Raw genomic sequence first — 23,861 nt, 5'->3', positions numbered from 1 at the left:
TTTTCTAATGGTTAATGATGTTGAGCCTCTTTTATTTAAAAATTTTTTTATTGAATTGTCTTTTTTTCTTAAAGATACATAGATCACAAAAAATGTTATGCTAAAAAATATAAGAGGTTCCCATATACCCCATACCCCACCCCACCCCCACTTCTCCCACATCAACAGACTCATCTTTGTTGCACGTTCTTTGAATTTGGTGAATACATTTTGGAGCACCACTGCACCACATTAATTATAGTCTATATTGTAGTTTACACTCTCCCCCAGTCCATTCAGTGGGTTGTGGCAGGATATATGATGTCCAGCATATGTCCCTGCAGTTTCATGTAGGACAACTCCAAGTCCCGAAAATTCCCCATATCCCTTCTGTTCTTCCCTTTCCCTGCCCTCAGCAAGTACCATGGCCACTTTCTCCAGATCAAAGCTAGTTTCTTCTATTATTAGTCACAGAAGTTCTATAGTAGAATACCAGTAATTCACTCTAATCAATATTTTATTCCTCAATCCTGTGGACCCTGGGATGGTGATGTCCATTCCACCTCTGTACCGAGAGGGGGCTTAGATTCCACATGGTTGATGGATGGGATTCTCCTGCTTGCAGTTGTAGGCACTCTTGGTTCCCTGGTGTGGTGGTTGGCCATCTTCACCTCCCTGTTAGTTGACCTAGGTAAGTCCAATGAACCAGAGAGTAGGAGTTGCAACTCTGCTGAGGCTCAGGGCCCAGCTGTCACATGGCCAGTCCAGAGATTCAAGTCTCCTGGGCATACACCAAATGCAATGCCAGCCACAGGTTCAGTAAAAGTGACAGAAGAGGCACGTGTAGAAAGGTCACGTCTGAGTCCAATTCCACCACACTCAGGAACACAAATTCCAAAGTAGGGTCCACTGACAAGGCATTGAACTCCAGAGCTAACTGCCGTAACCATCGAACCTGTGTGTCTCTATAGCCCTCAGGAGCACTGGTACCTGGGGTTGTATCTACTTTGGCTATCTTTGGGATCCTGCTGAAATGTGCATAAGTGCGACCCGTCTGATGACCTCCCAACTCTTTTTTGAAGATTCTTAGCCATATAAACTCATTTGTCTTGACCATTTCCCCCTTTTATTCAAGCTCTTTTTCTAGTAGTTTCACCAGTTAGTGATTGGTAATAATCCCTCGGTGCCAGGGAGGCTCTTCCCTGAGAGTCATGTCCCAAGCTGGGGGGAAGGTAATGCAATTTACATGCTATGTTTGGCTTAGAGAGCAACATGGAGGCTCTCAGGAGGTAATTCTTAGGCACCTGGAGCTCTAGGCCTAGTTGAAATTTCAGGCACACAGGTTTATAAGCATAGTCATCAGTATGAAGGGCTCATCATTGGACCATCCTTCTTTACTAGTCTTTGTCCTTGCACTTGGGGGATTGGTGCTGTTCCATTGGGGAATGTGACAGAACTCCCCTGGCTAGAAACTCATCATTCCCTCAGTTGTTGTTCGTAACTGTAACTACTTCAAAAAACGCCCAGTGAATATCCAAACATTTTTATATACCCTATACACATGCCCTGGAGAATTCCCTCCCAACCCTGTGTCCCCCATCAATAACACCCCACATCAGTTCCTTCTCTGCCATAGTTGAACTGCTCTGTGGTCCAAAACTTCTTCAAAAATGAAACCTAATATATTGCTAAATTCAATTAGCAGGAAAATGAAATAGGAATGACAGGTTTAAAGATTAGAAGTAGAATACATACTAATTTAGAAAAACTAAAATAAAGTAAAAATAAATTGGGGTATTAAAAAATGAAAAATATCAAAAACTTTGTTTTTGGTATTTTGCCTTTCATTACTATAGTAGGTGTTGCCCTGCATGTGCAGTGGCAAGGCAATTTCTCTCATTTCTTCCCCAGTGTCTACATCCTTTTTTTTTTTTTCTAATTTCTAATTTTGTCTTCAAGAAAGCCCCAGGTCACAGTAAAGTCACATATAAATATAGGGGACTCCCATACATCCAACATCAAACCCCCTTCCCCCTTTCCCAGCAGTGATCTTTCCACATGCTCATGTCACATTTGCCACAGCTGATGTACAGACATTGAAACACAGCCATCAAACATGGTTCCATTTTGGTTTACATTATGGTTCACATCTTAGACTGTACAATTTTCTACATTTTTAGTTACATTATGTTTTATATTATGATTTACATTTTAGCCTATAGACTTCTATACATTTTTGGTGAAATTTAACATGTCCTATATCCATGATTGCACGATCCTCTTAACACTTCCATTGCCCCCTAGTTACCATGCTTCCATCTATTCTATTTCTCTTTCCATCTCCCCTCAGGGCCCACAGTGACAACCATTCTTCACTGCTTGAAGGAGCAGATTCACAGATACTTGCAACAATGCTGAGTTCTTGACATACCAGACTGTCCTCCCCTATTGGGAACCACCAATTCTCTCAAGAGACACAATTCCCTCTGTTTGAGAACGTAAGGCCTCCCCAGGATGTGGGTATACTTTCCCACTCATTCTGTGTGTCTCCACCCAGTGATATAACACATTGTGACAAGATGAGAACTCACTCCCTAGAAGCCTGCCCCTATGCCAGATGCCCCCCCCTTAAGCACCTTAAACAGGTAATCTTTCCCTATTATATTTTCTAAAGAGTTTTCTCAACATTATAGTTTCAACCACACCCAACAATCTCCCATGTTCAACTGTTCCCCCTAACACTCCCCCCAGTTCCTTGGGCCATCTGATCTATCCTCCCATACCTAGCCCCCCTCAATCCTGCAAAGCCCCACCCAATAATATCCCTATGCCCCTGTCTTATCCCTTCCCTGTACAAATGCTTACCTCCATTTTATCATAGATTTCACCCATATAGGCATTAGCTCACAGCCTTCCTCTCCCCCCAATTTCCTGTAAGCCTATCATCCAGTCTCTAGCTCTCTGAGACAGCTTGGTTTGCTTATTTCATATCAGAGAGTCATGTAGTATTTGTCCTTCAATGCCTGGCTTGCTTCACTCAACGTAAGGTCCTCAAGATTTATCCATGATGTTGAGCCTCTTTTAATGTGCTTACTTGCCATTTGTATATCTTCTTTGGAGAAATGTCTATTTAATTCCCTTGCACATTTTAAATCAGTTGTTTGTCTTCTGTTGTTGAGATGTAAGATTTCTTTATATACTCTGGATAGTAAACCCATATCATACATATGGTTGGCATCTATGCTATTTTCTCCCATTCTGTAGGTTGCTTTTTTACTTTCTTGATAATGTGCTTTGATGCATAAAGGTTTTAAATTTTGTTGAAGTATAGTTGGTCTGTTTTCCTTTTGTTTCTTGTGCTTTTGGTATCAAATCTAAGAAATTATTCCAAATTCAAGTCATGAAAGTTACCCTATGTTTTCTTCTAAGAGTTTTATGATTTTAGCTCTTATGTTTAGGTCCTTCCTATGTTTTGATTTATGTTTTGTATGTGGTGTGAGGAAAGGGTCCAGCTTCATCTTTCACATGTGTATATCCAGTTTTCCCAGCACCGTTTGTTGAAGAGACTTTTTTTTTTTAATTTATTTTATTTATTTATCTCTCCTTATCCCTCATTTTCTGCTTTCTCTGTCGATTCGCTGTGTGTTCTTCTGCTTCCGCTTGCATTATCCGGTGGCACCAGCATCTCTTTTTGTAGCGTCGTCTTGCTGAGTCATCTCTCCGTGTGTGTGGCGCCACTCCTGGGCAGGCTGCGCTTTTTTCATGTGGGGCAGCTCTACTTGTGGGGCACACTCCTTATGTGTGACAGGGCACTCCTTGCGTGCAGCAGCACTACTCATGGGCCAGCTTACCACATGGGTCAGGAGGCCCTGGGGATTGAACCCTGGACCCTCCATATGGTAGAAAGATGCTCTATCAGTTGAGCCATGTCTGCTTCCCTAAGAGACTATTTTAATGTACGTGATATTCTTATTGAAAATCAGGTGACCATAGGTGTGTGTGGGTTCATGTCTAGGCTCTTTTTTTTTTTTTTTTTTTTTTAAGTTTTTAGACTCTTCATTCTATTTTTTTGGTCTATAAGTGTATCCTTATGCCAGTACCACACTGTTTCAATTATTGTGGCTTTGTCATAAATTTTGAAATTAGAAAATGTGAGACTTCCAAATTTGTTCTTCTTTTCCAAGGCTGTTTTGGCTATTCTAGGCCCCTTACAGTTCCATATGAATTTGAGGATTAGCATTTCCATTTCTGCAAAAAATGTTGTTGGAATTTTGATGGACATTGTGTTGAATCCGTAGATCACTTTTGGTGGTACTGACATCTTAACAGTATTACATTTTCCAATCCATGAACATGGGATGTCTTAATTTGCGTTTTTAACCATACCTGTTCATGCTGTTCAAATACAGGCTCTCTGTGTTTGTTCTGCAGTTGGATGATTTTCCATTACCCTAATTAAATTTATTGCCCAGGAGAGAACTTCCTAGAACAGCTAAGGTATAGGTGATTTATTAATTTATAGTTTTTTCCCTTGGAAATTGGTTGATTAAGAGTTGACTATTCCATTCTTCTTCTAAAATGAAAACAACATCTACTTTTTGGAAGAAGGGTTGTCAAATAATCATTATTTGCTTCTTTAATCTGATAAAAGCAGAGTATGTAAATATTGTTTGTTTTTATCAAGAACTGTATTTACTTGTCTTGAAGATGCATCCAAGTCTGTTGGCATGCTGACTTTGTTATAATGTAATAAGTGTCAAAGAGAAGCTGCTTTATATATTTTCATAGTAGTAATTCAGAAGGATAAAAGAACATATACTTGAAACTGATTACTTTCTTTTAGAATTGTAAGTAAAATTTTAAAATGTCATATATTAAAATTTAGAGCCCAGAAGAGAAAACTGTCAAGTTCTGTTACCTCACTGAATAGACTAACCCTCTTTTCCTTGTCCTCTAGAATGTTTGCTTCCATAAGCATGTATTTGAGCCAGGAGCAGTGGGTTGTACAAAATAGCTTCAATATCACTATAAACTTCAGAGAAATTGTTTTTCTCATAACAAAAGCAGCTCTGTTCCTGGCCTTCAGTTGGCTGCCTGGAAAATGCCTGCAATTGACAACTGCCAGGTCAATGTGGATGTTCATGTTAATTTTCCAAGTTGGGAAACAACATGCTTATTGTTAGGGGATAGAAACATGTGAGATTAGCAATGAGCAATTTTACAAACAACTAACCGAAGGAAGCTTGATTCAGTAAGAGGGAAAATTGTGCAATAGCTTCACTTACCATTAGTTTATTGCTACTGCTACTCAGAGAACCTGGAGGGGAGGGGAAAATAGATCGGATTAGTACCATATCAGTCTTGTTGGAAAGTGAATATTATTGCATAAAAGGATCTAGTATGGAGAGATGAGTCCAGCACATGAATGTTAGAGAAGCTATGTTTGCAAGGTATGAAGCTGCTTTGGATTTATGTATGTCTTTTTTGCAGGGTGTAAGTAAAGTGGCCATTTGTAAGAAACATTTCAGGACATATGGTTTGCCAGTTTAAACTAAGGATTAACTAAAGTAATTTTTTAAATACGAAATTTGGTGAGTAATATAAGAAAGAGGACTAGAAGGGCATTTTTTGTTGTTGCTAATAGTAATAATAATGCTATTTTCTTAAGTTTTTATTATATTATCTTAATACTAAAATAAACTATTTTGTATTCAAAATAAAAACGTATTTTCAATATTTAGATAGGCTATATATTAATTTACTTGGCGTATTATGCTGAAGGCTATTTTCCTTTTTAATAAAAAGCCAACTGAATATTTTGGTTATTTTCCTATTTCTAAGACTTCCCTAAACTCCTGGTTACTTCTTAGAAGCATCCACAACATAGTTGATTTTATGTTTTTTGCTTCCTTATTCTTACTTTTAATGTATGGGTACCTAAGCAATACTGAGAGGTGTGGTTAGTGAAATGTTCTTTCTCTCCTCTCACCTGGCATCTCTACCTGTTGGTGACTGAGTATTATGGTGGTAACAGAGTAGGTAATGGAGACCATAATAATGGCCATCATTTGTTGACTGTTTTCCATGTACCAGGTTTTGTTCATAGTATCTCCCTGGTCTTCACAGTAATTTTGTAATTAAGGACACCATTATGCTCTTTTTAAAGAAGAAAATGATACTTTGAAGAGATTATACAACTCTCACCAAAATCCTTTAACCCATTTAGTAAGTGTCAGAGTAAGGGGATAGCAGCAGTGAAAAATTACATTCTACTTCCCTTCTGTGAAAAAACAGGGGAATGAAAGGAAACTTCAGAGGTCTGACTGTATAACTCCAGACCTAGGCCTCTCTGGAAAATATAAAATGCAAAAGAAGATTAAATATGGAACAATTTGGGGTAAACAGAATCTGTGGGTCCTGGTGAAAAGGCTATTAAGAGAGTCATTTGGTCAAGTTGTGTCTGCCATGAAGAACTATTACAGATTGAGAGTTCCATTTAGTTAATAGTTCATTGAATGCCAGGAGAATGATTATTGTGAGACTTTTAAAACTTGCCCTTTATTAGTAATGTTTATCCTCTGCTTCCCCATCAGACCAGCAGTAATAACCCTCAGGAAACCTCAGAACAGCTGATTCTTAGTCCAGGAATTCAAGAAAAGGGAAATATGTGTGTGTGTTCTACAGTTAGCTAGGGTGGGCAGGGATTCTGGTCTGAAGGCGTCGCTGATGTTAGTGCAATAGGCATCAGCAGGTCAGCCTGTCTCCCTAGGAACTTACACCAAGATGAAGGCCTTGTGTCCTTTCAGGGAAAACAGAAAATGATAAAGAAGAAGGCAGTGAAACTGCTTTAGGATTTTGGTAGCAATCTGCTCCCTCATTCCCAATCCTTCATTCTCCTACCTGTTGCCTTTAATCTAGTCCGTATTCTAAATCTGTAGAGTTCCAGTAGCTCTACTTGTTATTTTTCTCCCCATCCCAGGCCCCTTTCTTTCCAGAATCCTTATCCTAGGTGGTAACTTGAAGTTCAAATTTACATCTTTGGAGGGATGCCAGAGATCATCCCAGCAGGTGGATGGAGTTCTATAAAGGTGAAATTAATGAAGACCCCTAAACCTGTGGGGTGTTTCCAAAATCTGAATAATGTGTAGAGCCTTGCATTGAGTATGGAGAAACAGAAAGCATGTAAACATATTGCCACAATCAGGGCCTCCATAAATAGGCTTCAAAAGCTAGGAATCCAAGGAATAGGGAACAGGAAAGAGTAGCAGGTTTGGAGTAAGGAGGGAGCCAGCCTGGAAATTGACAAGAACAAGCATTATTGTTTAGCAGCAGCAGCAGCAGCAGAGTAATGGGGAGTTGGATGTGTTTAAAGAGACCAGGAATGAGGCAGAGTTCCTGTGGCCCATCAGGTGGAAAGGAAGTGAATAAGTGGAAGAGATGTATTCCTGACATTTCAAGGTAAGACCCAAGACATTACATCCTAGAAAAATGATACATATTAATAGGTTAGTTAGATTTCTAGGCTAGCCAACCAAAATAGATATACCTCATAATGAATTTGAAATATAGATTCTTTCATGAAAAACTTTATCTTGGAAAACAATGGATCTTCAAGAGATTTTTAAATTAGGTTACATATATAAGTGGGGAACCACTTGTCAATTAGAATTAAAGAAAAGCTAGCCTTGGGATCTTACCATGGCTAAGAGATATCCATAAATAAAACAATATAGTCTTATATTTTAAAAAGTTAAAAAATAATGACATTTTTGAAGAGCATTAATCAGTTACTTTGTAGAATGTCCCTCAGTTTGGGTTTGTCTGATATTTTCTCATAATTGGAATGAAATTATAAATTTTTTATAAGAATCCCACATTAATGATATTATGTCCTTTTCAGTGTACCACATCAAGACATGATGTTGGCATGTCTATTACTAGTGATGTTTATTTTGATCATTTGGTTAAGTTGTGTCCACCATGAAGAAACTGTTACAGATTGGGAGAGACTAAAAGGAAATAATTAAATGCAGTGTAGTTCTGGATGGGATCCTAGAAAAAGAACATTTGTGGGAAAATTGATGAAATTCAGGAAAGGACTGTATTTAGTTTACAATATTGTACCAATGTTCATTTTCTATTCTTGATAATTCTACTGTAGTTATGTAAGATTTTAATATTAGGGGGAAAGGTGAGGAAGATTAGGATATATTCTTTGGAGTACTTTTGCTTTTTTTGGTAAGTTTAAAATTAACTTGGAATGAAAAATTTAAAAACACATTATACCTAATATTTTCATAGTGCCTATCATATGCCAGTCTCTGCATCTATTAACTGTTTTATTCTTCTCACTAACCTTCTAAGGGAAATTATTATTATTCCCATTTGACAGATGAGGAAATTGGGATACCAAGAGGTAAGAGATATGCCCAGTGTTAGATGACTATTAAATGGTCACTGTGTTAGGGTTCTTCAGGGAAACAGAACCAACAGGAGATATCTGTAAATAGTATGACATTTATAAAATTGTCTTGCATTACTATAGGGATGCACAAGTCCAAATTTTGTAGGGGAGGCTGCAAACCAGGGACTCAGATGAAGGTCCTCATTTAATTCCCCAGGAGATGCTTGCTGTGTGAAGTAGTGATGGAGATTCTCTCTCTGAATGTTGAAATCACTTCTCCTTTTAAGGCCTTCAACTGATGGCAATCTCCTCAATTGATTGTAGATGTAATTGGCCATATATGCAATCAACTCATGAGTAAACCCCATGAAATGCCATTTTATTACAGTTAGCCCAGTGCTTGTTTGACCAAGCATCTGGCTGAGTTGACACATTAGCCTAACCATCACAGTCACATAACTAGAAAGTGACTGAGATGGGATTTGAACTCAGGCATTCTAGATCCAGAGGTTTATTACACCGTACTGCTTCTCAATGTGCTGTATATATACATGGTTCAAAAACAATCCAGGGAGCGGATGTGGCTCAAGCAGTTGAGTGCAAGCTTCCCACATGGGAGGTCCTGGGTTCAGTTCATGGTGCCTCTTGAAGACAAACAATGAGCAGACAATGAGCAGACTTTGACCAAAAACTGAGCAAAAACAATGAGCAGACAAGCAAAAACAATGAGCAAAAAAAAAATCAAGCAGACAATGAGCAGACAATGAGAATAAACAATGAGCAAGACATGAGAAAATCAATGAGCAGACAACAAGCAAAAACAAAAACCACACAAAGCAACAAGCAAAAACAATGAGAAAAACAATGAGCAGACAACAAGCAAAAACAAAAACCACACAAAGTAACAAGCAAAAACAATGAGCAAACAGATGAGGGAGCCATCTCATGGAAGGAAAAAACAAAAAACAAAAAAACACAATACAGACATACCCTTTTCATGAGGCAATCTGTTATTAGTTTTTTTTTGTTCGTTTTTGTTTTATATCCTTCAGAAAAGAATTAAACATGGACAGCAGTCTACTTTATTATTATTATTTTTTTATGATATTCAAAATGTGTTCTGTTCTCTTGTCAGAATCTTTTCATGGCATGCTGGCTATTGCAGATAGCAACTGCAGTGGAAACTAGGAAATCCCATCTTAGTTGGACAATAAACCTTTACTGGATAAAGTGCTAATTGTTCATAACTACTATGTGCAGCCTGTACATTAAGATTAAGTAGAATCAGACTTTCTTTAAAATTTAGCCAAGAAGTTCTTCTGTTACTCTCTGGGGTACTTTGATCAGTATAAATGTCTTTTCATCTATATCTCATATTGAGGTTACCTATATATTTATTTTTAAAATCCTGGCAGCTATTATAGCGGTGACTTTATTTGTACTCTTTAAAATGAAAAATACATTATGACGTGGATTACTTTGGGAATCTGAATGAATTACTTGAGACTGGTTAGCTGAGCTTCCTTTAAACTGTAGAGATAGATATGTATTCCACAAGATACAGACTGCTCTGAATAAAGACTCTCTGTATTTGAGTCAGATAGAAAGTTGGTTAAATATGTATATTAACAGTTACACTCAGTAAGTTTCAAAGTGTAGGAATTAATCACTACCAAGTCATATGATTAGAGAAATTCATTTCTATCTTTCTGTTTTCCTGGAAGGATAAAAAGGAAGAAAGAAAGAAAAAAAGAACTTATTATTTAAAAGGTGAGAAAAGAAACCAAAATTTTCCTACCTATTTACACACACAAACACAGCAAGCATGTAGTCTTTGCTGTAGGAGCAATTTGTTTGTCTTCTTTTCCATGGTTAAGAACACTTCTTCTATGCATTGAATTAAAATTTGAAAATAGTGATAGTGATTTCTTTTCTCTTGCCTGTGGATTCATGGTGCAGAGAAAGAATCTATAGTAGATATTTGTTTGGAAGGTTCAAGGCCAAAGTTCTCTTAGTATTCTTACTGTTTCCACTTCAGTTTCTTTTGCTTTTTTTCAGTCTTTGTTTATATCCCCAATTGCTTTCTCCTTTTCTCCATCCTTACTTTTTAAATGACTAAAATCTGGAATTGAATTTTTTAAAAATATCCGTAAGATTTATTTTTAAAAGGTTGCTTCTTGGTCTTAAATTTTTAAACTTGTGAGTTAATCCTTTTTGTTTCTCTAACTAAAATACCAAAAGTAAGTGGGTGTTTTTTTGCTTATACATGTTCTCTATTGATTTATCCCCTGGTAGGTACCTCAAATGAAAAAGAAATTTCTTTTACCTTTCATTCAGTACTCTCATCACATATTCAGGCAATCCCAAATTGTGTTGACAACTAAACTGAACTACCAAGTGACTTTGACCACTTAGAGAAATTAATTAGTGAAGTTTAGTAGCATTCAGGGCAGGGGAATTTATTTAAGAGAAAAACAAAAACAAGTAAAGCACATAAAACATGAGTTGGAGAACTACCGGATTTGTACATATCTGACAAAGTAAAATAAGGGATACAGAATATTAGTTAAACATGTAGTGCTAAAACTTATAAAATTAGCAGAAGGAGTGTAAGTGGGATGATGTTCAAGAAGAGTCATAGCTTAGGAAATCAGACCCTACTTTCCTATAGGGGTCAAAATGGTGATGGTGATTGTTAAACTTAGGGGGTGTCTAATTTATCTTTTATCTAAATTGTCTAATTTATCTTTTATCTTCTCCAATTTGCCTTGCATAAGGTGAAGTCTTAATAGATATATTTACATAGTTCCTGACTTATCAAATCTAGTTAATGTATAAAGTACCTAAATGTCAAGCCCAATAGTACTTTAGAACTTAAATATTATATAATAATAACATCTTTCAGAATTGTTGGGAGTAAAGTAACCTTAATACACATACTGGGAGCGTTTACATCTGGTCCAGTCTGTTGGAAACCTGAGGGACTGAACCAGGACACTTGTTGCAGGCTTGCTGTCCCGGAACTTGCAGCTTACAGTGGTCTCCTACAGAATGCTGTGGGAGAGCAGCCAAGGCATGGCTGCCTGGAGCAAGGGGTTGCTGGCTGTAGGACATACAGTGCAGTGCCTGGGATCATGAGGAAACTATTTCTTAAAGAAAAGGGTACATTCATATCTGTGTAAACAGGGGGATTATAAGGGCTGCCTGCTCTTGCGCAATATAAGACACATGTGTAGAAAGGATCCTAGAGCTTTCTTTAAACTCATTGTATGAAAGAGAGCACTTGCACAGGTCAGTCTGCAAAGACTGGGAAAGGGGTTTTAATTTTTCCTTCTCTCTCTCTCTCTGCCTCTTATTTCTCATCCTGGAATTCAAAAAAAGCTCTCTCATAACACTAGCAGGATACAAGCTTAAGGAACAATGCCTCAGAGTCTAAATTCCAGTGGACATCAAAATGTCCAGGTTTCAACAAAAGTTTACAACACACACACAAAATAACAGGAAATGATGGCCCAGGCAAAGGAGAACATTAGAGCATTAGAAACCATTAACAAGGAGGACCAGACCTGGGACATGTCAAAGACTTTTGAAAAATGGTCCTAAGTATGCTTAAAGAGCTAAAGGAAGATGTGGACAAAAAACTAAAAGAAATCAAGAAAATTATAGATGAACACAAATATATCAGTTAAGAGATGGAAATTATGGAAAGGAACCAAACATAGCTGAAGACCACAGTAACAGGAATTAAAATTCTCTAAGGGGTTCAATAGCAGATTGGAACCAGCAGAAGAAAGAATCAGTGAACTTGAAGGTAAGGTCAGTGAAATCATCCAGTATGAGAAGAAAAAGGACATAATAAAGGAAAGTGAACAAAACCTAAGGAATCCATGGGACACCATCAAGCATGCTGATATGCACATGGTGGGAGTCCCAGAGGGAGATGAAAGAAAGAGTAAGAGAGAACATTTGAAGGAATAATGGCTGGTAACTTCCCAGATTTAAGGAAAGACATGAATAGACACATCCAAGACACTCAATGAGCTCCAAACAGGATAAACAGAAATAGATCTGTACCACAATATATTATGATCACACTGTTGAATGACAGAGATTAGGAGAGAATTGTGGGGCCCACAAGAGAAAAGCAATGTGTCACACATTGGTGAGCTTCAATAAGCTTAAGTGCTGATTTCTGATTGGAAACCATAAAGGCCAGAAAAGAAGGTAATGGGATGACATGTTTAAAGTGCGGAAAGCAAAAAATCGCCAATCAAGAATTCTGTTTTTGGCAAAGCTGTTTTTTGGGAATGAGGGAGAGATTGAATCGTTCCTGGAGGGACAAGGACTGAGGGAGTTTACCACTGAACTTCCCCGATAGGAGAAGCTAAAGAGAATTCTGTAGGTTGAAGGTAAAGAACAGTAGACAGTGGCTTGAAGCTGTGTGGACAGTTAAGGATCTCCAGTGAGGGAAACAACATGGGTAAATATGAGTGCAATGCCAGTACTGTTGTAGTTTTGATTTGTAACTCCACTTTTAATTTCCTATAGCTTCTAAAAGGCAGATGTATGGAATCTAGTGATAGGTCAGTGGTTTTGGACTCAGATTGTATAAACATGTAATTTGAGACAAGAACTACATAAGCATGTAGTTAATTACAGGAACAGCTTGGAGTGTGGTTTGGGGGATAAAGAGGTGTAGGAACATAGTTTGGGTGTACTAATGAAGTTGGGTTGGTATCAAAGCAAGCCAAGATTGTTGTAGATTTAGGATGTTAAATTTAAGTCCCATGGTAACTACAAGAAAATATTGGAGAATATGCAAGCTCATAGAGGCAGAAAGGTTGCCGGGAGTAGGGGGCAGAGGAAATGGGACGTTAATGCATAATGGGTATAGGGTTTCTATTTGGGGAGGTGGGAAAGTTTTAGCAATGGAAGTTGATAAGGGTACTGCGACATTGTGCATGTAATTAATCCCACTGAGTGGTATGTTTGGGAGTGGTTAAGATAGGAAAGTTTTTGTTAAATATTTGTTTCCAGAAGTAGAAAAAGAAAGAGCAACTAAAGAGACAGTGACAGTTAAATACAATATGTGGTCCTGGATGGCCTCTAATAATGGAGGAAGAATATTGAAAAAGGAATTATTGGAACATATGAAAGAATTGAAATGTAGACTGTAAGCTTTTCTTCAGTGTTAAGTTTCTTGAATATGATACTTGCACTTAAGGTGGTTATATAAGTGATTTACCTTGTTCTTGGGAAATGTACATGGCTGTATTAAGTGTTCAAGGATCATAATGTATCTAACCTACGCTCAAGTGTTCAGAAAATGAGGTGATAGATAAATAGATGGGTAGGTAGATAGAATAATATGACAAATTTGGGTAAATGGTAAAATTGGTGGATCTGGGAATCTGGTGGGATAAGGATATATTGAATTCTCTATATGAGGTTTGTATTATTTTTGTAACTTTTCCTGTAATTTTGAAAGTATTCCAATATTTAAAAGTTTTTAAAAAAGATAGGAAGGTTATCCTGTATTATCTGGGTGAATCAATGTAATCACATAAGCACTTGAAAGAGAAAGGCAGAACAGTCAGAGAAATGTGACAGAAGAGACAGGACATAATCAAGGTAAGAGAATTTCCACTTGCTGTTGCTGGCTTTGAAAATGGAAAATGGTGGCTATAAACCAAGGAAATGTAGGTGTCCTCTAAAATCTGGGACTGGCCTGAAGCTGACTGCCAATGAGGAACAAGAATCTCAGTCCTATGTCTGAAGAAGCTGAGTTCTGCCAGCAACCTGAATGAGCAATGAAATTCTTCCCCAGAGCCTCTGGAAAGGAACTCAGCCCTGCCAACACCTTGATTTTAGCCTGAGAAGACCTGTGTCAGATTTCTAACATAGGAACCTTTAAGATAATAAATTTGTGTTTTTTAACTCACTGTTTGTGATAATTTGTTACGGCAACAAAAGAATACTAATACAGTGAATGGCTCTTATATTTGAAATACCATCTCAGATTTCTCTCTCTGAACCATTTCCTACTTGGAAATCTCTTTGATATCCCACAGGGACCTCAAACTCATTAAGTAGAAAACAGTACTTCTCTTTCCCTAAAACTTGCTTCTCTTGCTTGTCTTGATTGATGTTGTTCCTGTCTGTTCAGATGCTTTAGCCAGAAATTTGGTAATCAGCAAGAACTCCCTCCTTTCTCATATGCTATTCCTAACATGTTCCTACCTCACTTAATTTGCCACCAAACCTTTTTGGTTCTAGGTCCATTACTATTGCTGTAGGTCAGGCCCCCATCACTTCTCACATGGATTTCTCAAATAATCTCCCAAAACATTTTTCTGCCTCTAGTTAAAACATGCTAATTCATCCGTCTGTTCTATAACCTTTCTGAAATCTGATCATGTTTCTCCTCTACTTCATTCTTTCCCACTGCCACTTCAGTAAAATTCCGTGTCTAAGCATGATATGCAGATTATTTTCTGTCCCCAGCTTTGAATTTCTCTGCTTGTTAACACCTATCATGACGTCTAGCTAGACTGAATTTCTTACATTTTCTTTAATATGTGCTACCCTTTTATGCCATCAGTGCCGTTGTACGTATTTTTACATCTGCTTGGAGTGCCCTCCTTTTCTTCTTTCCCTCTTTCTCCCTCAGTCTTCACTAGGTTGAGGTAGGGACCCTCCTCTGTGGACCCAAAGTGCCCCGTGCAAATTTCTGACATAGCATTTACCTCACAGTATTGTTACTTTTTACATGTTAGCCTCCCCCTATAAACTCTCAGTTCCTTGAGGACAGGAGTTTGTTTTGTTGTAGTTGTTGTTGTTTTTCATGTTATATCCCTTAAAGCTGTTAAAATACCTGTCAGTTAGTGGAGCTTAGTAAATGTTGGGTTAAAGAGTGAATGAGGAGAGTGCCAAAGAATAAGGCCTGTGATTCATGGAGGTAGGTTTCCACGTGAATTTTTAGTTTCCCTGGATACCTTATAATGCAGCAATGTTTCTGGGATAGGTTAAAAATACTCTCTTTTTCAATTTTATGTGAAAGCTAGCAAGAGAGCATTTGAATTTGGTATTTGATGTAGTAAGACAGGAGTTCATTGAAGAGTTACTTCCCCAGAGAGAAAGCCATTATGGGTGGGAAGACACATGTAAGAAAGAAACCAGACTCACTTGTGTAAACATCCACTTCTCTCAACTGCAAAAAGGATTATCCCTTTTGGTTTTGCTTTTTTTTTTTTTTTTAAGCTAAGATTTCTGCTCTAGAAGGGAGTAAACTTAAATTAAAAAGCAGTAAGTTATCTTCAGTTTTCTTTTAAGTCTGAATGATGTTCCAAAAACAGTTGCTTCATGGGGGTTTCCAGCCTTGAGAAAAGAGTCAATAATTAAACTTAAAAAATAAGAAAAAAATTCTGTTCTTCCTATTATATAAAATGCTCACCTTTGAAACAGTGCCACTTTCATGCAGTTAAAAAGGAAATGCATAGGGCTAAAAGTAAAAATTATTCTTCCTTTTTCTCTCTTACTTAGGAAGGCATAATTTGTACAGGGACTTTCCAAGTAAATCAGATCCTATTTACTCTTGTTTTGTGTCCTCAATCCACAAGATTTTATGTGATTTTGTGCACTTCATAGCTGGTAAACAAATGAATGGCAACTGCTGTTTTCCCTACCACTTAAATTCTTTTTTTTTTCCTTTCCCAAATTCATGTTAATCAGTTAATCAATTTTGTATTATATGGAAAAGAAAATGCAGACAAAAGTATGGCTATTGCATGAATGATGATGATGATTAAATGATTTGTGGCATAAAGAAGGAAATACAGACAGCTGTTTCCTTACTACATTAAGAGAAGCAATCTTGGATTCCCGGGGAGTCATAGAAGAGAGAGGTGAATACATGAAAAATGAAATGTTGGACCGGATCTGGCTTGACACTATTAGAGTCACTATCTCCAGGCCTGGCAGCATGAAAATGGGTTAGCCTTCTCTTTGAAGGTTGTCCAGTTCTGCTTACTGCCAGTATTTTCATGAGACTTAATTGTAATCCTTTTGCTGACTTTCTCCTACCTCGTGTCATGTTACGGTGTATCAGCATGGTAGGGGCACAGGGTAGGAAACACAAACAGTTTCCCAGAAATTTCTGACAACAGAGGTAGTGTTTCAGATCTCAGTTCCACCACTTACCTTGCAATTCCAGATCATAGACATATTTTTAAATGCCTGTGAGGATCTACATGATATAGATCCTTTACTCGTTGACCTCAGCTTCTGCTACACCCTTCACTTAGTTGGCATCAGCCACACTTCTGCACTGCCCTAGTCTTCCTCAGACGTAGCAGGCAAGCTTACTGTTCTGGCTCAGCACTGTCCAAAAGAAACATAATGCAAGCCACATATGTAAATTTTAAATTTTCTAGTAGCCACATTAAATGATGTAGAGTTAGTTTTAGTAATATATCTTATTTAACCCAGTCTATCTAAATGAGATGTTTTACTTGTGTTTTTTTTTACTATGTCTTTGAAATCCTATATTTTACACTGACAGCATTTTGCAGTTTAGTTTGGACACTAAATCATCAGAAATACTTGATCTATATTTAGATTCTAGAAAATTTACAGTTGAAAAGTAGATTCACATACTGGAGTTATTCTAAGCATACTGACATTTTTTTCAGTAGTTGAATTGTATCAGTTTTGAATTTAAATTTAAGTTGACTAAAATGAGATACAGTTAATAAGTTCTTTTTTATTTATTTATTTTATTTCTCTCACCTTCCCCCCCGCCCCCAGTTGTCTGCTCTGTGTCCATTCACTGTGTGTTCTTCTCTGACCACTTCTATCTTTATCAGCAGGACCAGGAATTTGTGTTTCTTTTTGTTGTATCATCTTGTTGTTGTGTCAGCTCTCCGTGTGTGTGGTGCCATTCTCGAGCTGGCTGCACTTTCTTTCATGCTGGACGGCTCTCCTTTAGGGGTGCACTCCTTGCGCATGGGGCTCCCCTATGCGGAGGACACCTGTGCATGGCAGGGCACTTCTTGCGCATATCAGCACTGTGCATGAGCCAGCTCCACACGGGTCAAGGAGGCCCAGGGTTTGAACCGCGGACCTCCCATGTGGTAGGTGGACGCCCTATCCATTGGGCCAAGTCCGCTTCCCAATAATTAAGTTCTTTAGTCACCAAGCCACAGTGTGCTCAGCAGCCACATGTGGAGAGTGGCTTTGGGACAATGCAGTTCTAGGTATTCCCTCTGTAAGGAACGATCTTCTTTCAGATAACCATTTGGCTAACTTCAACCTCCTTTAAGTTTTTGCTCAGATTTCATCTTCTCAATGAGACCTACCTGATCACTCTATTTTAATACAACCTGCCCAAGTCCCCATGTGCCAATGCTTCTAATCCTGCTTGCTCTATTTATTTCATTAATTTTCATAACACTTACGTAACCTTAGAAAACACTATATAATCTGCCTATTTCTTATTTTCATTGTTTATTGTCTCCCTTCCTTCCTCTTCTGTCAGCTAGATATGTTTTCGGAAGGCAGAGGTGTTTTTTTTGTTCACCGATATATTTCAAAACCCAGAATAATGCTTGGCATATAGTAGGTTCTCAATAAATATTTGTGGATTAAATTTACTGAATCAATGACTCATTATTAAATCTTACTGAAATTATTAATTAGTAAATACTAGATTATAGATATATTCCAGACAGAATTAAAAGCATTATGTCAACCAAATCTCTGTACTATATACTGTGTTGAACTGGGAGTAGTGGGGAGAGAAATGAGGAGTGCAAAAGAAGCTTACAATCTATTAGGAAGGAACACACGATTCCTAAAAAGAGAAGAGAAAATACAAAAAGTGCTGAATTCTTTTAGACAAACTAGAAAATTAACTTAAAATACCAATTGTTCCTTTTTTTTAGAAAATCCAGTTTGAGGGGGCTGTGATGGGGAATTTACTACCTGGGCTCCCAAATGTCATAAAATATGTGGGTACTGAGCCAGCAATTAAATATGATGTAAATATTTATATTTATATGAAATTAGCAGCTAGATCTGGCAGAAACCAGACTACAATTTTCCCAGTAGCAGAGTACCACAGTTTACATGGAAAACCATGTGCAAAAAAGGAAACTATTTCTCTCTATTGGAAATTAACTTAGTTCACAAGCCCCCCATTTCCACTAATGGTAGAAACATTAATATTGCCAATTAAAATTTAGTCTATTCTGGATTAAATAGTCTTCTTTGAGTAAACATTTAGTTAAATTCAGAGGTCTTTTTTCTTCCTATCCTTTCCTTCCTAAGAGCAATCTATAAATCCTGCTACTGGGGGTAGAGGTTTCTTGTTCTGTGCTGACCTCTAATGGTCACTGTCTTCCAATGAGTTGTCTGATCCTGCTTGGTCATTTGCCTTCACTGCTGTGGTGTCCCGCTTTGGGCTGGTCTTTGAGATACATGATTCATGTCTCTCTAAGCCTCTTCCATGGATCATTGAACCATTATAGGTGCTTTACTGTAGTGGTCTTCAAATTGGGATATGCATTTCTCTTGGGATACATGAGCCATTTCAGGGAGTATGTGGGCAAGGTAGTTTTTGTTGTTTATTCTTTATTTTAAAGACAGTTGTATTGAGATATGATTTACATAAATTTCATCAATTTTAAGTGTACAATTCTATGAGTTTTGACAAATGTAGTTCATCATATAACCACCATTACAATCATAATAAAATTTTTTTTTACTCAAAAAAAGATCCTACATGTCCTTTGCAGTCATTCACCTTCCTTTACACTAAAGACCCTATTAATCACTGATTTTCTTTCTGTCACTGTAGTTTTGCCTTTTTAAGAATATCATTTAAGTATTATCGTATGATATATATTCTTTGTGACTGGCTTCTTAACATAGTCTTTTTGAAATTTATCTATATTGTATATATCTATCAGTTCATTTTTTAAGGTTTTATTGTGCTGTAGTTCACATTCCATAAAAGTCACCCATTTAAAGAGTAGAGTTCAGTGGTTTTTAGTATATTCACAGAGTTGTGCAACCATCACTGTAGTCTGTTTTAGAATATTTTCATGATCCCCAAAATAAACTCCATACTCATTAGCAGTCGTTCCCCATTTTCCTTATATACCTTGAGCCCTAGACAACCATAAATGTATTTTCTGTCTCTATAGATTTGCCTATTCTGGACATTTCATATAAATGTAGATGTATCAGTATTTATTTCCTTTTTATGTCCAAATAACATTCCATTGTATGGCTATACCACAGTTTGCTTATCCATTCATCAATTGATGGATATTTGGGTTGGTCCCACTTTTTGGCTAATATAAATGCTGCTGTGGACATTTATGTATAAGTTTTTATAATGATATATATTTTGATTTCTTTTTTAAAATATATTTTTATTAGAGAAGTTGTGAACTTACAAAACAATCATGCACATGTGAGGAATTCCTATACAACACCCCTCCACCAATAACCTACATTGTCATGGAACATTTGTTATAGATTATCAGACTGTTACCACTATGGTCTATAGTGTATATTTGGTATATTTTTCTCCATACCCCACTATTATTAAGACATTGGTATTGAGGCAAGAATATTACAGTATTGCTGTTAACTGTAGTCCATAGGTTACATTAATTGTATTTTTCCCATGCTTCTCGACATTCTTATCACCTTGCAATAGTGATGTACATTTATTCTAATTCATAGGACATTCTTGTATTTGTGCTGTTAACCACAATTCTCATCCACCTCTGGGTTCACTATGTGATTCAGTTCCTAGATTATTCCCTAGCTTTCTTTCAAGTGAAAAAAATATGGAATGCTTCACAAATTTGCTTGTCATTGTTGCACAGGGGCCATGCTAATCTTCTCTGTTTCAATTTTAGAGTATATGCTGCCGAAGTGAGCACTGTTTTCATTTCTTTTGAGTGTATACCTAGGAGTAGAATTGCTAGGTCATGTGGAAGCTGTACGTTTAGTGTTTTTGTTACTGGATTTTGTTTAGGTTCTTGATTATGCTACAGAAATGAATTTCAAAAGCACATTGGGTGAGTTAGGCTAGTAATTTATTCAGGCAGGGAGGGACAAGAAATAGGAGAAAATAACAGACCATGGGTAACAGGTGAAGAGGAAGGGACTGAAAAGTGATAAAGCAGGCTGATTTACAGACTGTAATTCCCCATTATAGATTATAAATGCCCAGGTTTTACTTGCATGCCCATCATGGTAGAGGAAAAACGGCAAGAGCAGGGTGCAGAAGGCAGGAACAGGGATCCAAAGGCAAGAGAGAGCACTTTCAGGCCTTGTGCCTGCTTTTTGAACTGTTAATTATTCCACCCCTTTGCTAATGGCAGGGGAGGAGTTCCAGCTGTTTGCTGTTTTGATTGATTACCCCCCCCCCCCAATCAATCCCCCATGAGGGCCCAATGATAAAGTCCTTGGGGAATATCTGGGGCATCTCCTGGCTTCTGGAGGAAATCCTGTACAGAATAGCAGAATCTTGGGGAGGGTCTTTCAGTAGCCATCTTGGGAGTTATTGATGTCCACGTGGACTTCTTGCCAGGTTCCAGATCCATCTATTGATTCCCTATCTTACTAGCCTGCCTCATTTTGATGAAGTTTGCTCATTTTTTGCTACATATTTCGTTTGTCCATTTACCAGTTAATGGACATTTGGATTCTTTTTAGTTTTTGACTACCATGAATCAAGTTACTAGGAACATTTGAATACAAGTTTGTATGTGAGCAGACTTTAATTTTTCTTGGGTAACTAACTACCTAGGATGTTACTGCTTGGGCTTTTGTAAGTATATGTTTAACTTCATAAAATGCTGATCATTTGTTTTCAAAAGTGTTTGCATTCCCACCAGCAATATATGAGAGTTTCTGTTGTTCCATATCCCCAACATTTAATGTTGTCAGTATTTTTCATTTTAGCCACTCTGGTGAATGTACAGTGGTTTCAGTTTGCATTTCTCTGATGACTAATGATGCTGAGCATCTTTTCCTGCTTGTTTGGCATTCATATATCTTCCTTAGTTAAGTGTCAATTCAAATATTTTGCTCACAGTCAATCTTTATAATCCTTTTTCTGCTTGGAAAAGCTACAACCTTGATTCAATCCAATTTTGCTTATTCTGCATCTACCCATGGAACTGCATATAGCTGGAGAAAAATACAAACCATCCTAAGTAGTCTCATTTTAAATTCAATTGGGCCCTTAATGCTGTTCAGCAATCATACTCCATTCACTCATCCACTTTTTTTTTCTTTCCTTTTTTCCAAATAAGTTTAGCTGTAAGATAACATTTGAAAGATTTCTTTGAAGGCTATCTCTAATTAGTCTAATCTGCACTGTGACCAAGCAGTTTTGCATGAGAATTTCCTTCCTTTTAATTATTGGCTTATATCCAAAAAGTCCCCAATGCTTTAAAATACAGTTTACAACATTTTCCTTTACTTTAGAGCTTTGCTTATTTCCCATTTTGACTTTGGCAGACCTTGGATAGAAAGACTAATTCCAGTCTATACTCAACTGAGGTCATTGAAGCCTCAGGGAAACTGGTTCCTCTCATGAATTGATGCTTTTAGGAATCCCAACATTCGGAGATGGGGGGTCTGCCTCCCCAGTCCTCAGAGATAACAGGACTCCATCAGCCACTGGACTGGAAGAGTAGATGTTCATCACTGAGGGTTGAGAATTCCACCAGGCAGCAATTTAGTCCACACTTCAAGTCATGAGAGAAGCAGGATTATTAGCACCAGTGGAAGGAGAGGAGATAGAGGTCTCTTAATTTTGCCTTCCCCTGAGCCATAGGGGGCAGAAGTTGTCATGAAATAACCATAAGCAAAGGCAAGGGGTGAGGCTAGACGTGAAGTAACTATAAACAAAGGCAAACTCAGTTTATAATTGCCATCACAATAGCTGAAGTCTAAGGACTAGGTGAAGTTAGTTATAAAATTAACCATAATCAAAGATAAGATTAGTTTAAGATTACCCTTACAATAGCTGAAGGCTAGGCTGTATCCACCCAGTTATAATAATTTCAGATCTTATCCTTGTGCTGTTTTATAATGTAAAGGCATCTATATAATGATCTTAACTCTTAGTTACAATGTCTAGTAAGTTTTCATTTAAAAGCAGTTTGAGCACTTCTGTTCATTAAGCAACTAAAACAATTTTATTAGTAACAACTTTGCTAAATTTTTCTTTTTCCACAGCTGAATTAATTCCAATTGTGATTTCTTTATACATCAAATTTAATTGCAAGATGATAATGACATTTGAAGACTCATTTTTTTAGGTTACCTTTCACCATTATCCAATTTGTAGTAGGGGAGCCCCATATCTGATTTATGAGTTCCTAGGCACAAGCAGACTAACAAAGTTAAAGCAAGCACAGATTAGAACAGAAGAGAGAATTTTACTCACTTAGTGTAGGAAAAAACTTGACTTTAGAATCACCTAGACACAAAGCTCCCAGTGTCTGTCCATGGCTGAAACTTCGTGTAGGACCCTCCAGCTTCATTCCTCCAGTAAAATCCCTGGGGAGCTGCCTAGGTACGGAGCCAAGGGGTCCAGGGAAGCCCTGTTCCCAACAAGACATGAATTGGGGCTGCTCTGGGGACTGTATCCCATTAGGTACTTCCCATAAGGGGTAAAACCCTGCAAGCTTTTTCCACTAGAAGGATTGGAGTGTTACAAGGAAGTACGCAGGGAGCAAGGAAAGCCAGGAACCTTTTAATTGCAATTGATGGCACTTAAGGAAGTTCCTTATTCTACAGGGGAGAGGTTTAGTAAGTAGAGAGTGTTTCCTCATCCCTTTAAGGCAGGGGATATTAACCGTTGTTTTTTTTCCCATGGACCCCTTGTTAAGAACTCCTGCTTTAAGGAGACACGACCACGTGGCCTTTGGCCCTCAGATCTGTCCTCTCCTCTCTCACACATGTTTAACTGGGATTCAGGGTCCCAAACAGAGCCCACTCTCAGCCATACTGCAGCCGTGTGGTGTGGCAGGAAAAGATTAGACTAGGCAGGCTGTCCCAATTTAAGAGCCACCCATTATCCTAGAGGAGGATAATGTGTTCATTAGTCTGGGGCATCCCACCACTAGATGTAATTGAATGAATTGCTTGCTGTGCCAGCATCCTGGAAATCGGGGAGCCCTGCTCCCTGTCCTACATTCCGGGGATCAGGAACTTTGTCTCTGGGTGTCCCCAGAGCCTTAGAGGTCTTGGGTGTCTGGGTTTGGGTCCCAGACCTTAACCCTCAAGCCAGGCTTTCCTGCTAGGAAAGGGGCTGGCTAGGGACCTTTAAACACTTTTGCCTACTTTGCAGCAGTCTTATGAGCTGGCTGTTAGTGAGCTCACCCTTTAGCTACTCACAGGGGCAGAATTCCTCAGCTAAACCTAATATTAAAAGTCCAAAAAAACC

The 23,861-nt window shown here is 37.8% G+C and overlaps 1 protein-coding gene and 1 non-coding gene across 4 annotated transcripts in view; one reads left to right on the top strand and one right to left on the bottom strand.

Moving 5' to 3' along the window:
* The window catches only part of ART3 (ADP-ribosyltransferase 3 (inactive)), a 184,352-nt gene that overhangs the window by 69,750 nt on the left and 90,741 nt on the right, over window positions 1–23,861 (top strand). The window contains exon 1 of one of the 3 annotated variants that reach the window (XM_071215980.1): window positions 5,298–5,429. The exons of the other annotated variants lie outside the window; for them this stretch is intronic. The gene's annotated coding sequence lies outside the window, so the exon portion shown is untranslated. Of the gene's footprint in view, window positions 1–5,297; window positions 5,430–23,861 lie in introns of those variants that run through there. 3 annotated transcript variants of the gene reach the window in all.
* LOC111758927 (U6 spliceosomal RNA) lies at window positions 20,236–20,337 on the bottom strand. The gene has a single exon (XR_002793048.1). It is a non-coding gene; the product is annotated as a U6 spliceosomal RNA (small nuclear RNA).

Source organism: Dasypus novemcinctus, chromosome 1, assembly GCF_030445035.2.
Source record: "Dasypus novemcinctus isolate mDasNov1 chromosome 1, mDasNov1.1.hap2, whole genome shotgun sequence".
NCBI lineage: Eukaryota > Metazoa > Chordata > Mammalia > Cingulata > Dasypodidae > Dasypus > Dasypus novemcinctus.
The sequence above is the reverse complement of the archived record's forward strand: the minus strand, read 5'-3'. Positions and strand labels throughout refer to the sequence as shown.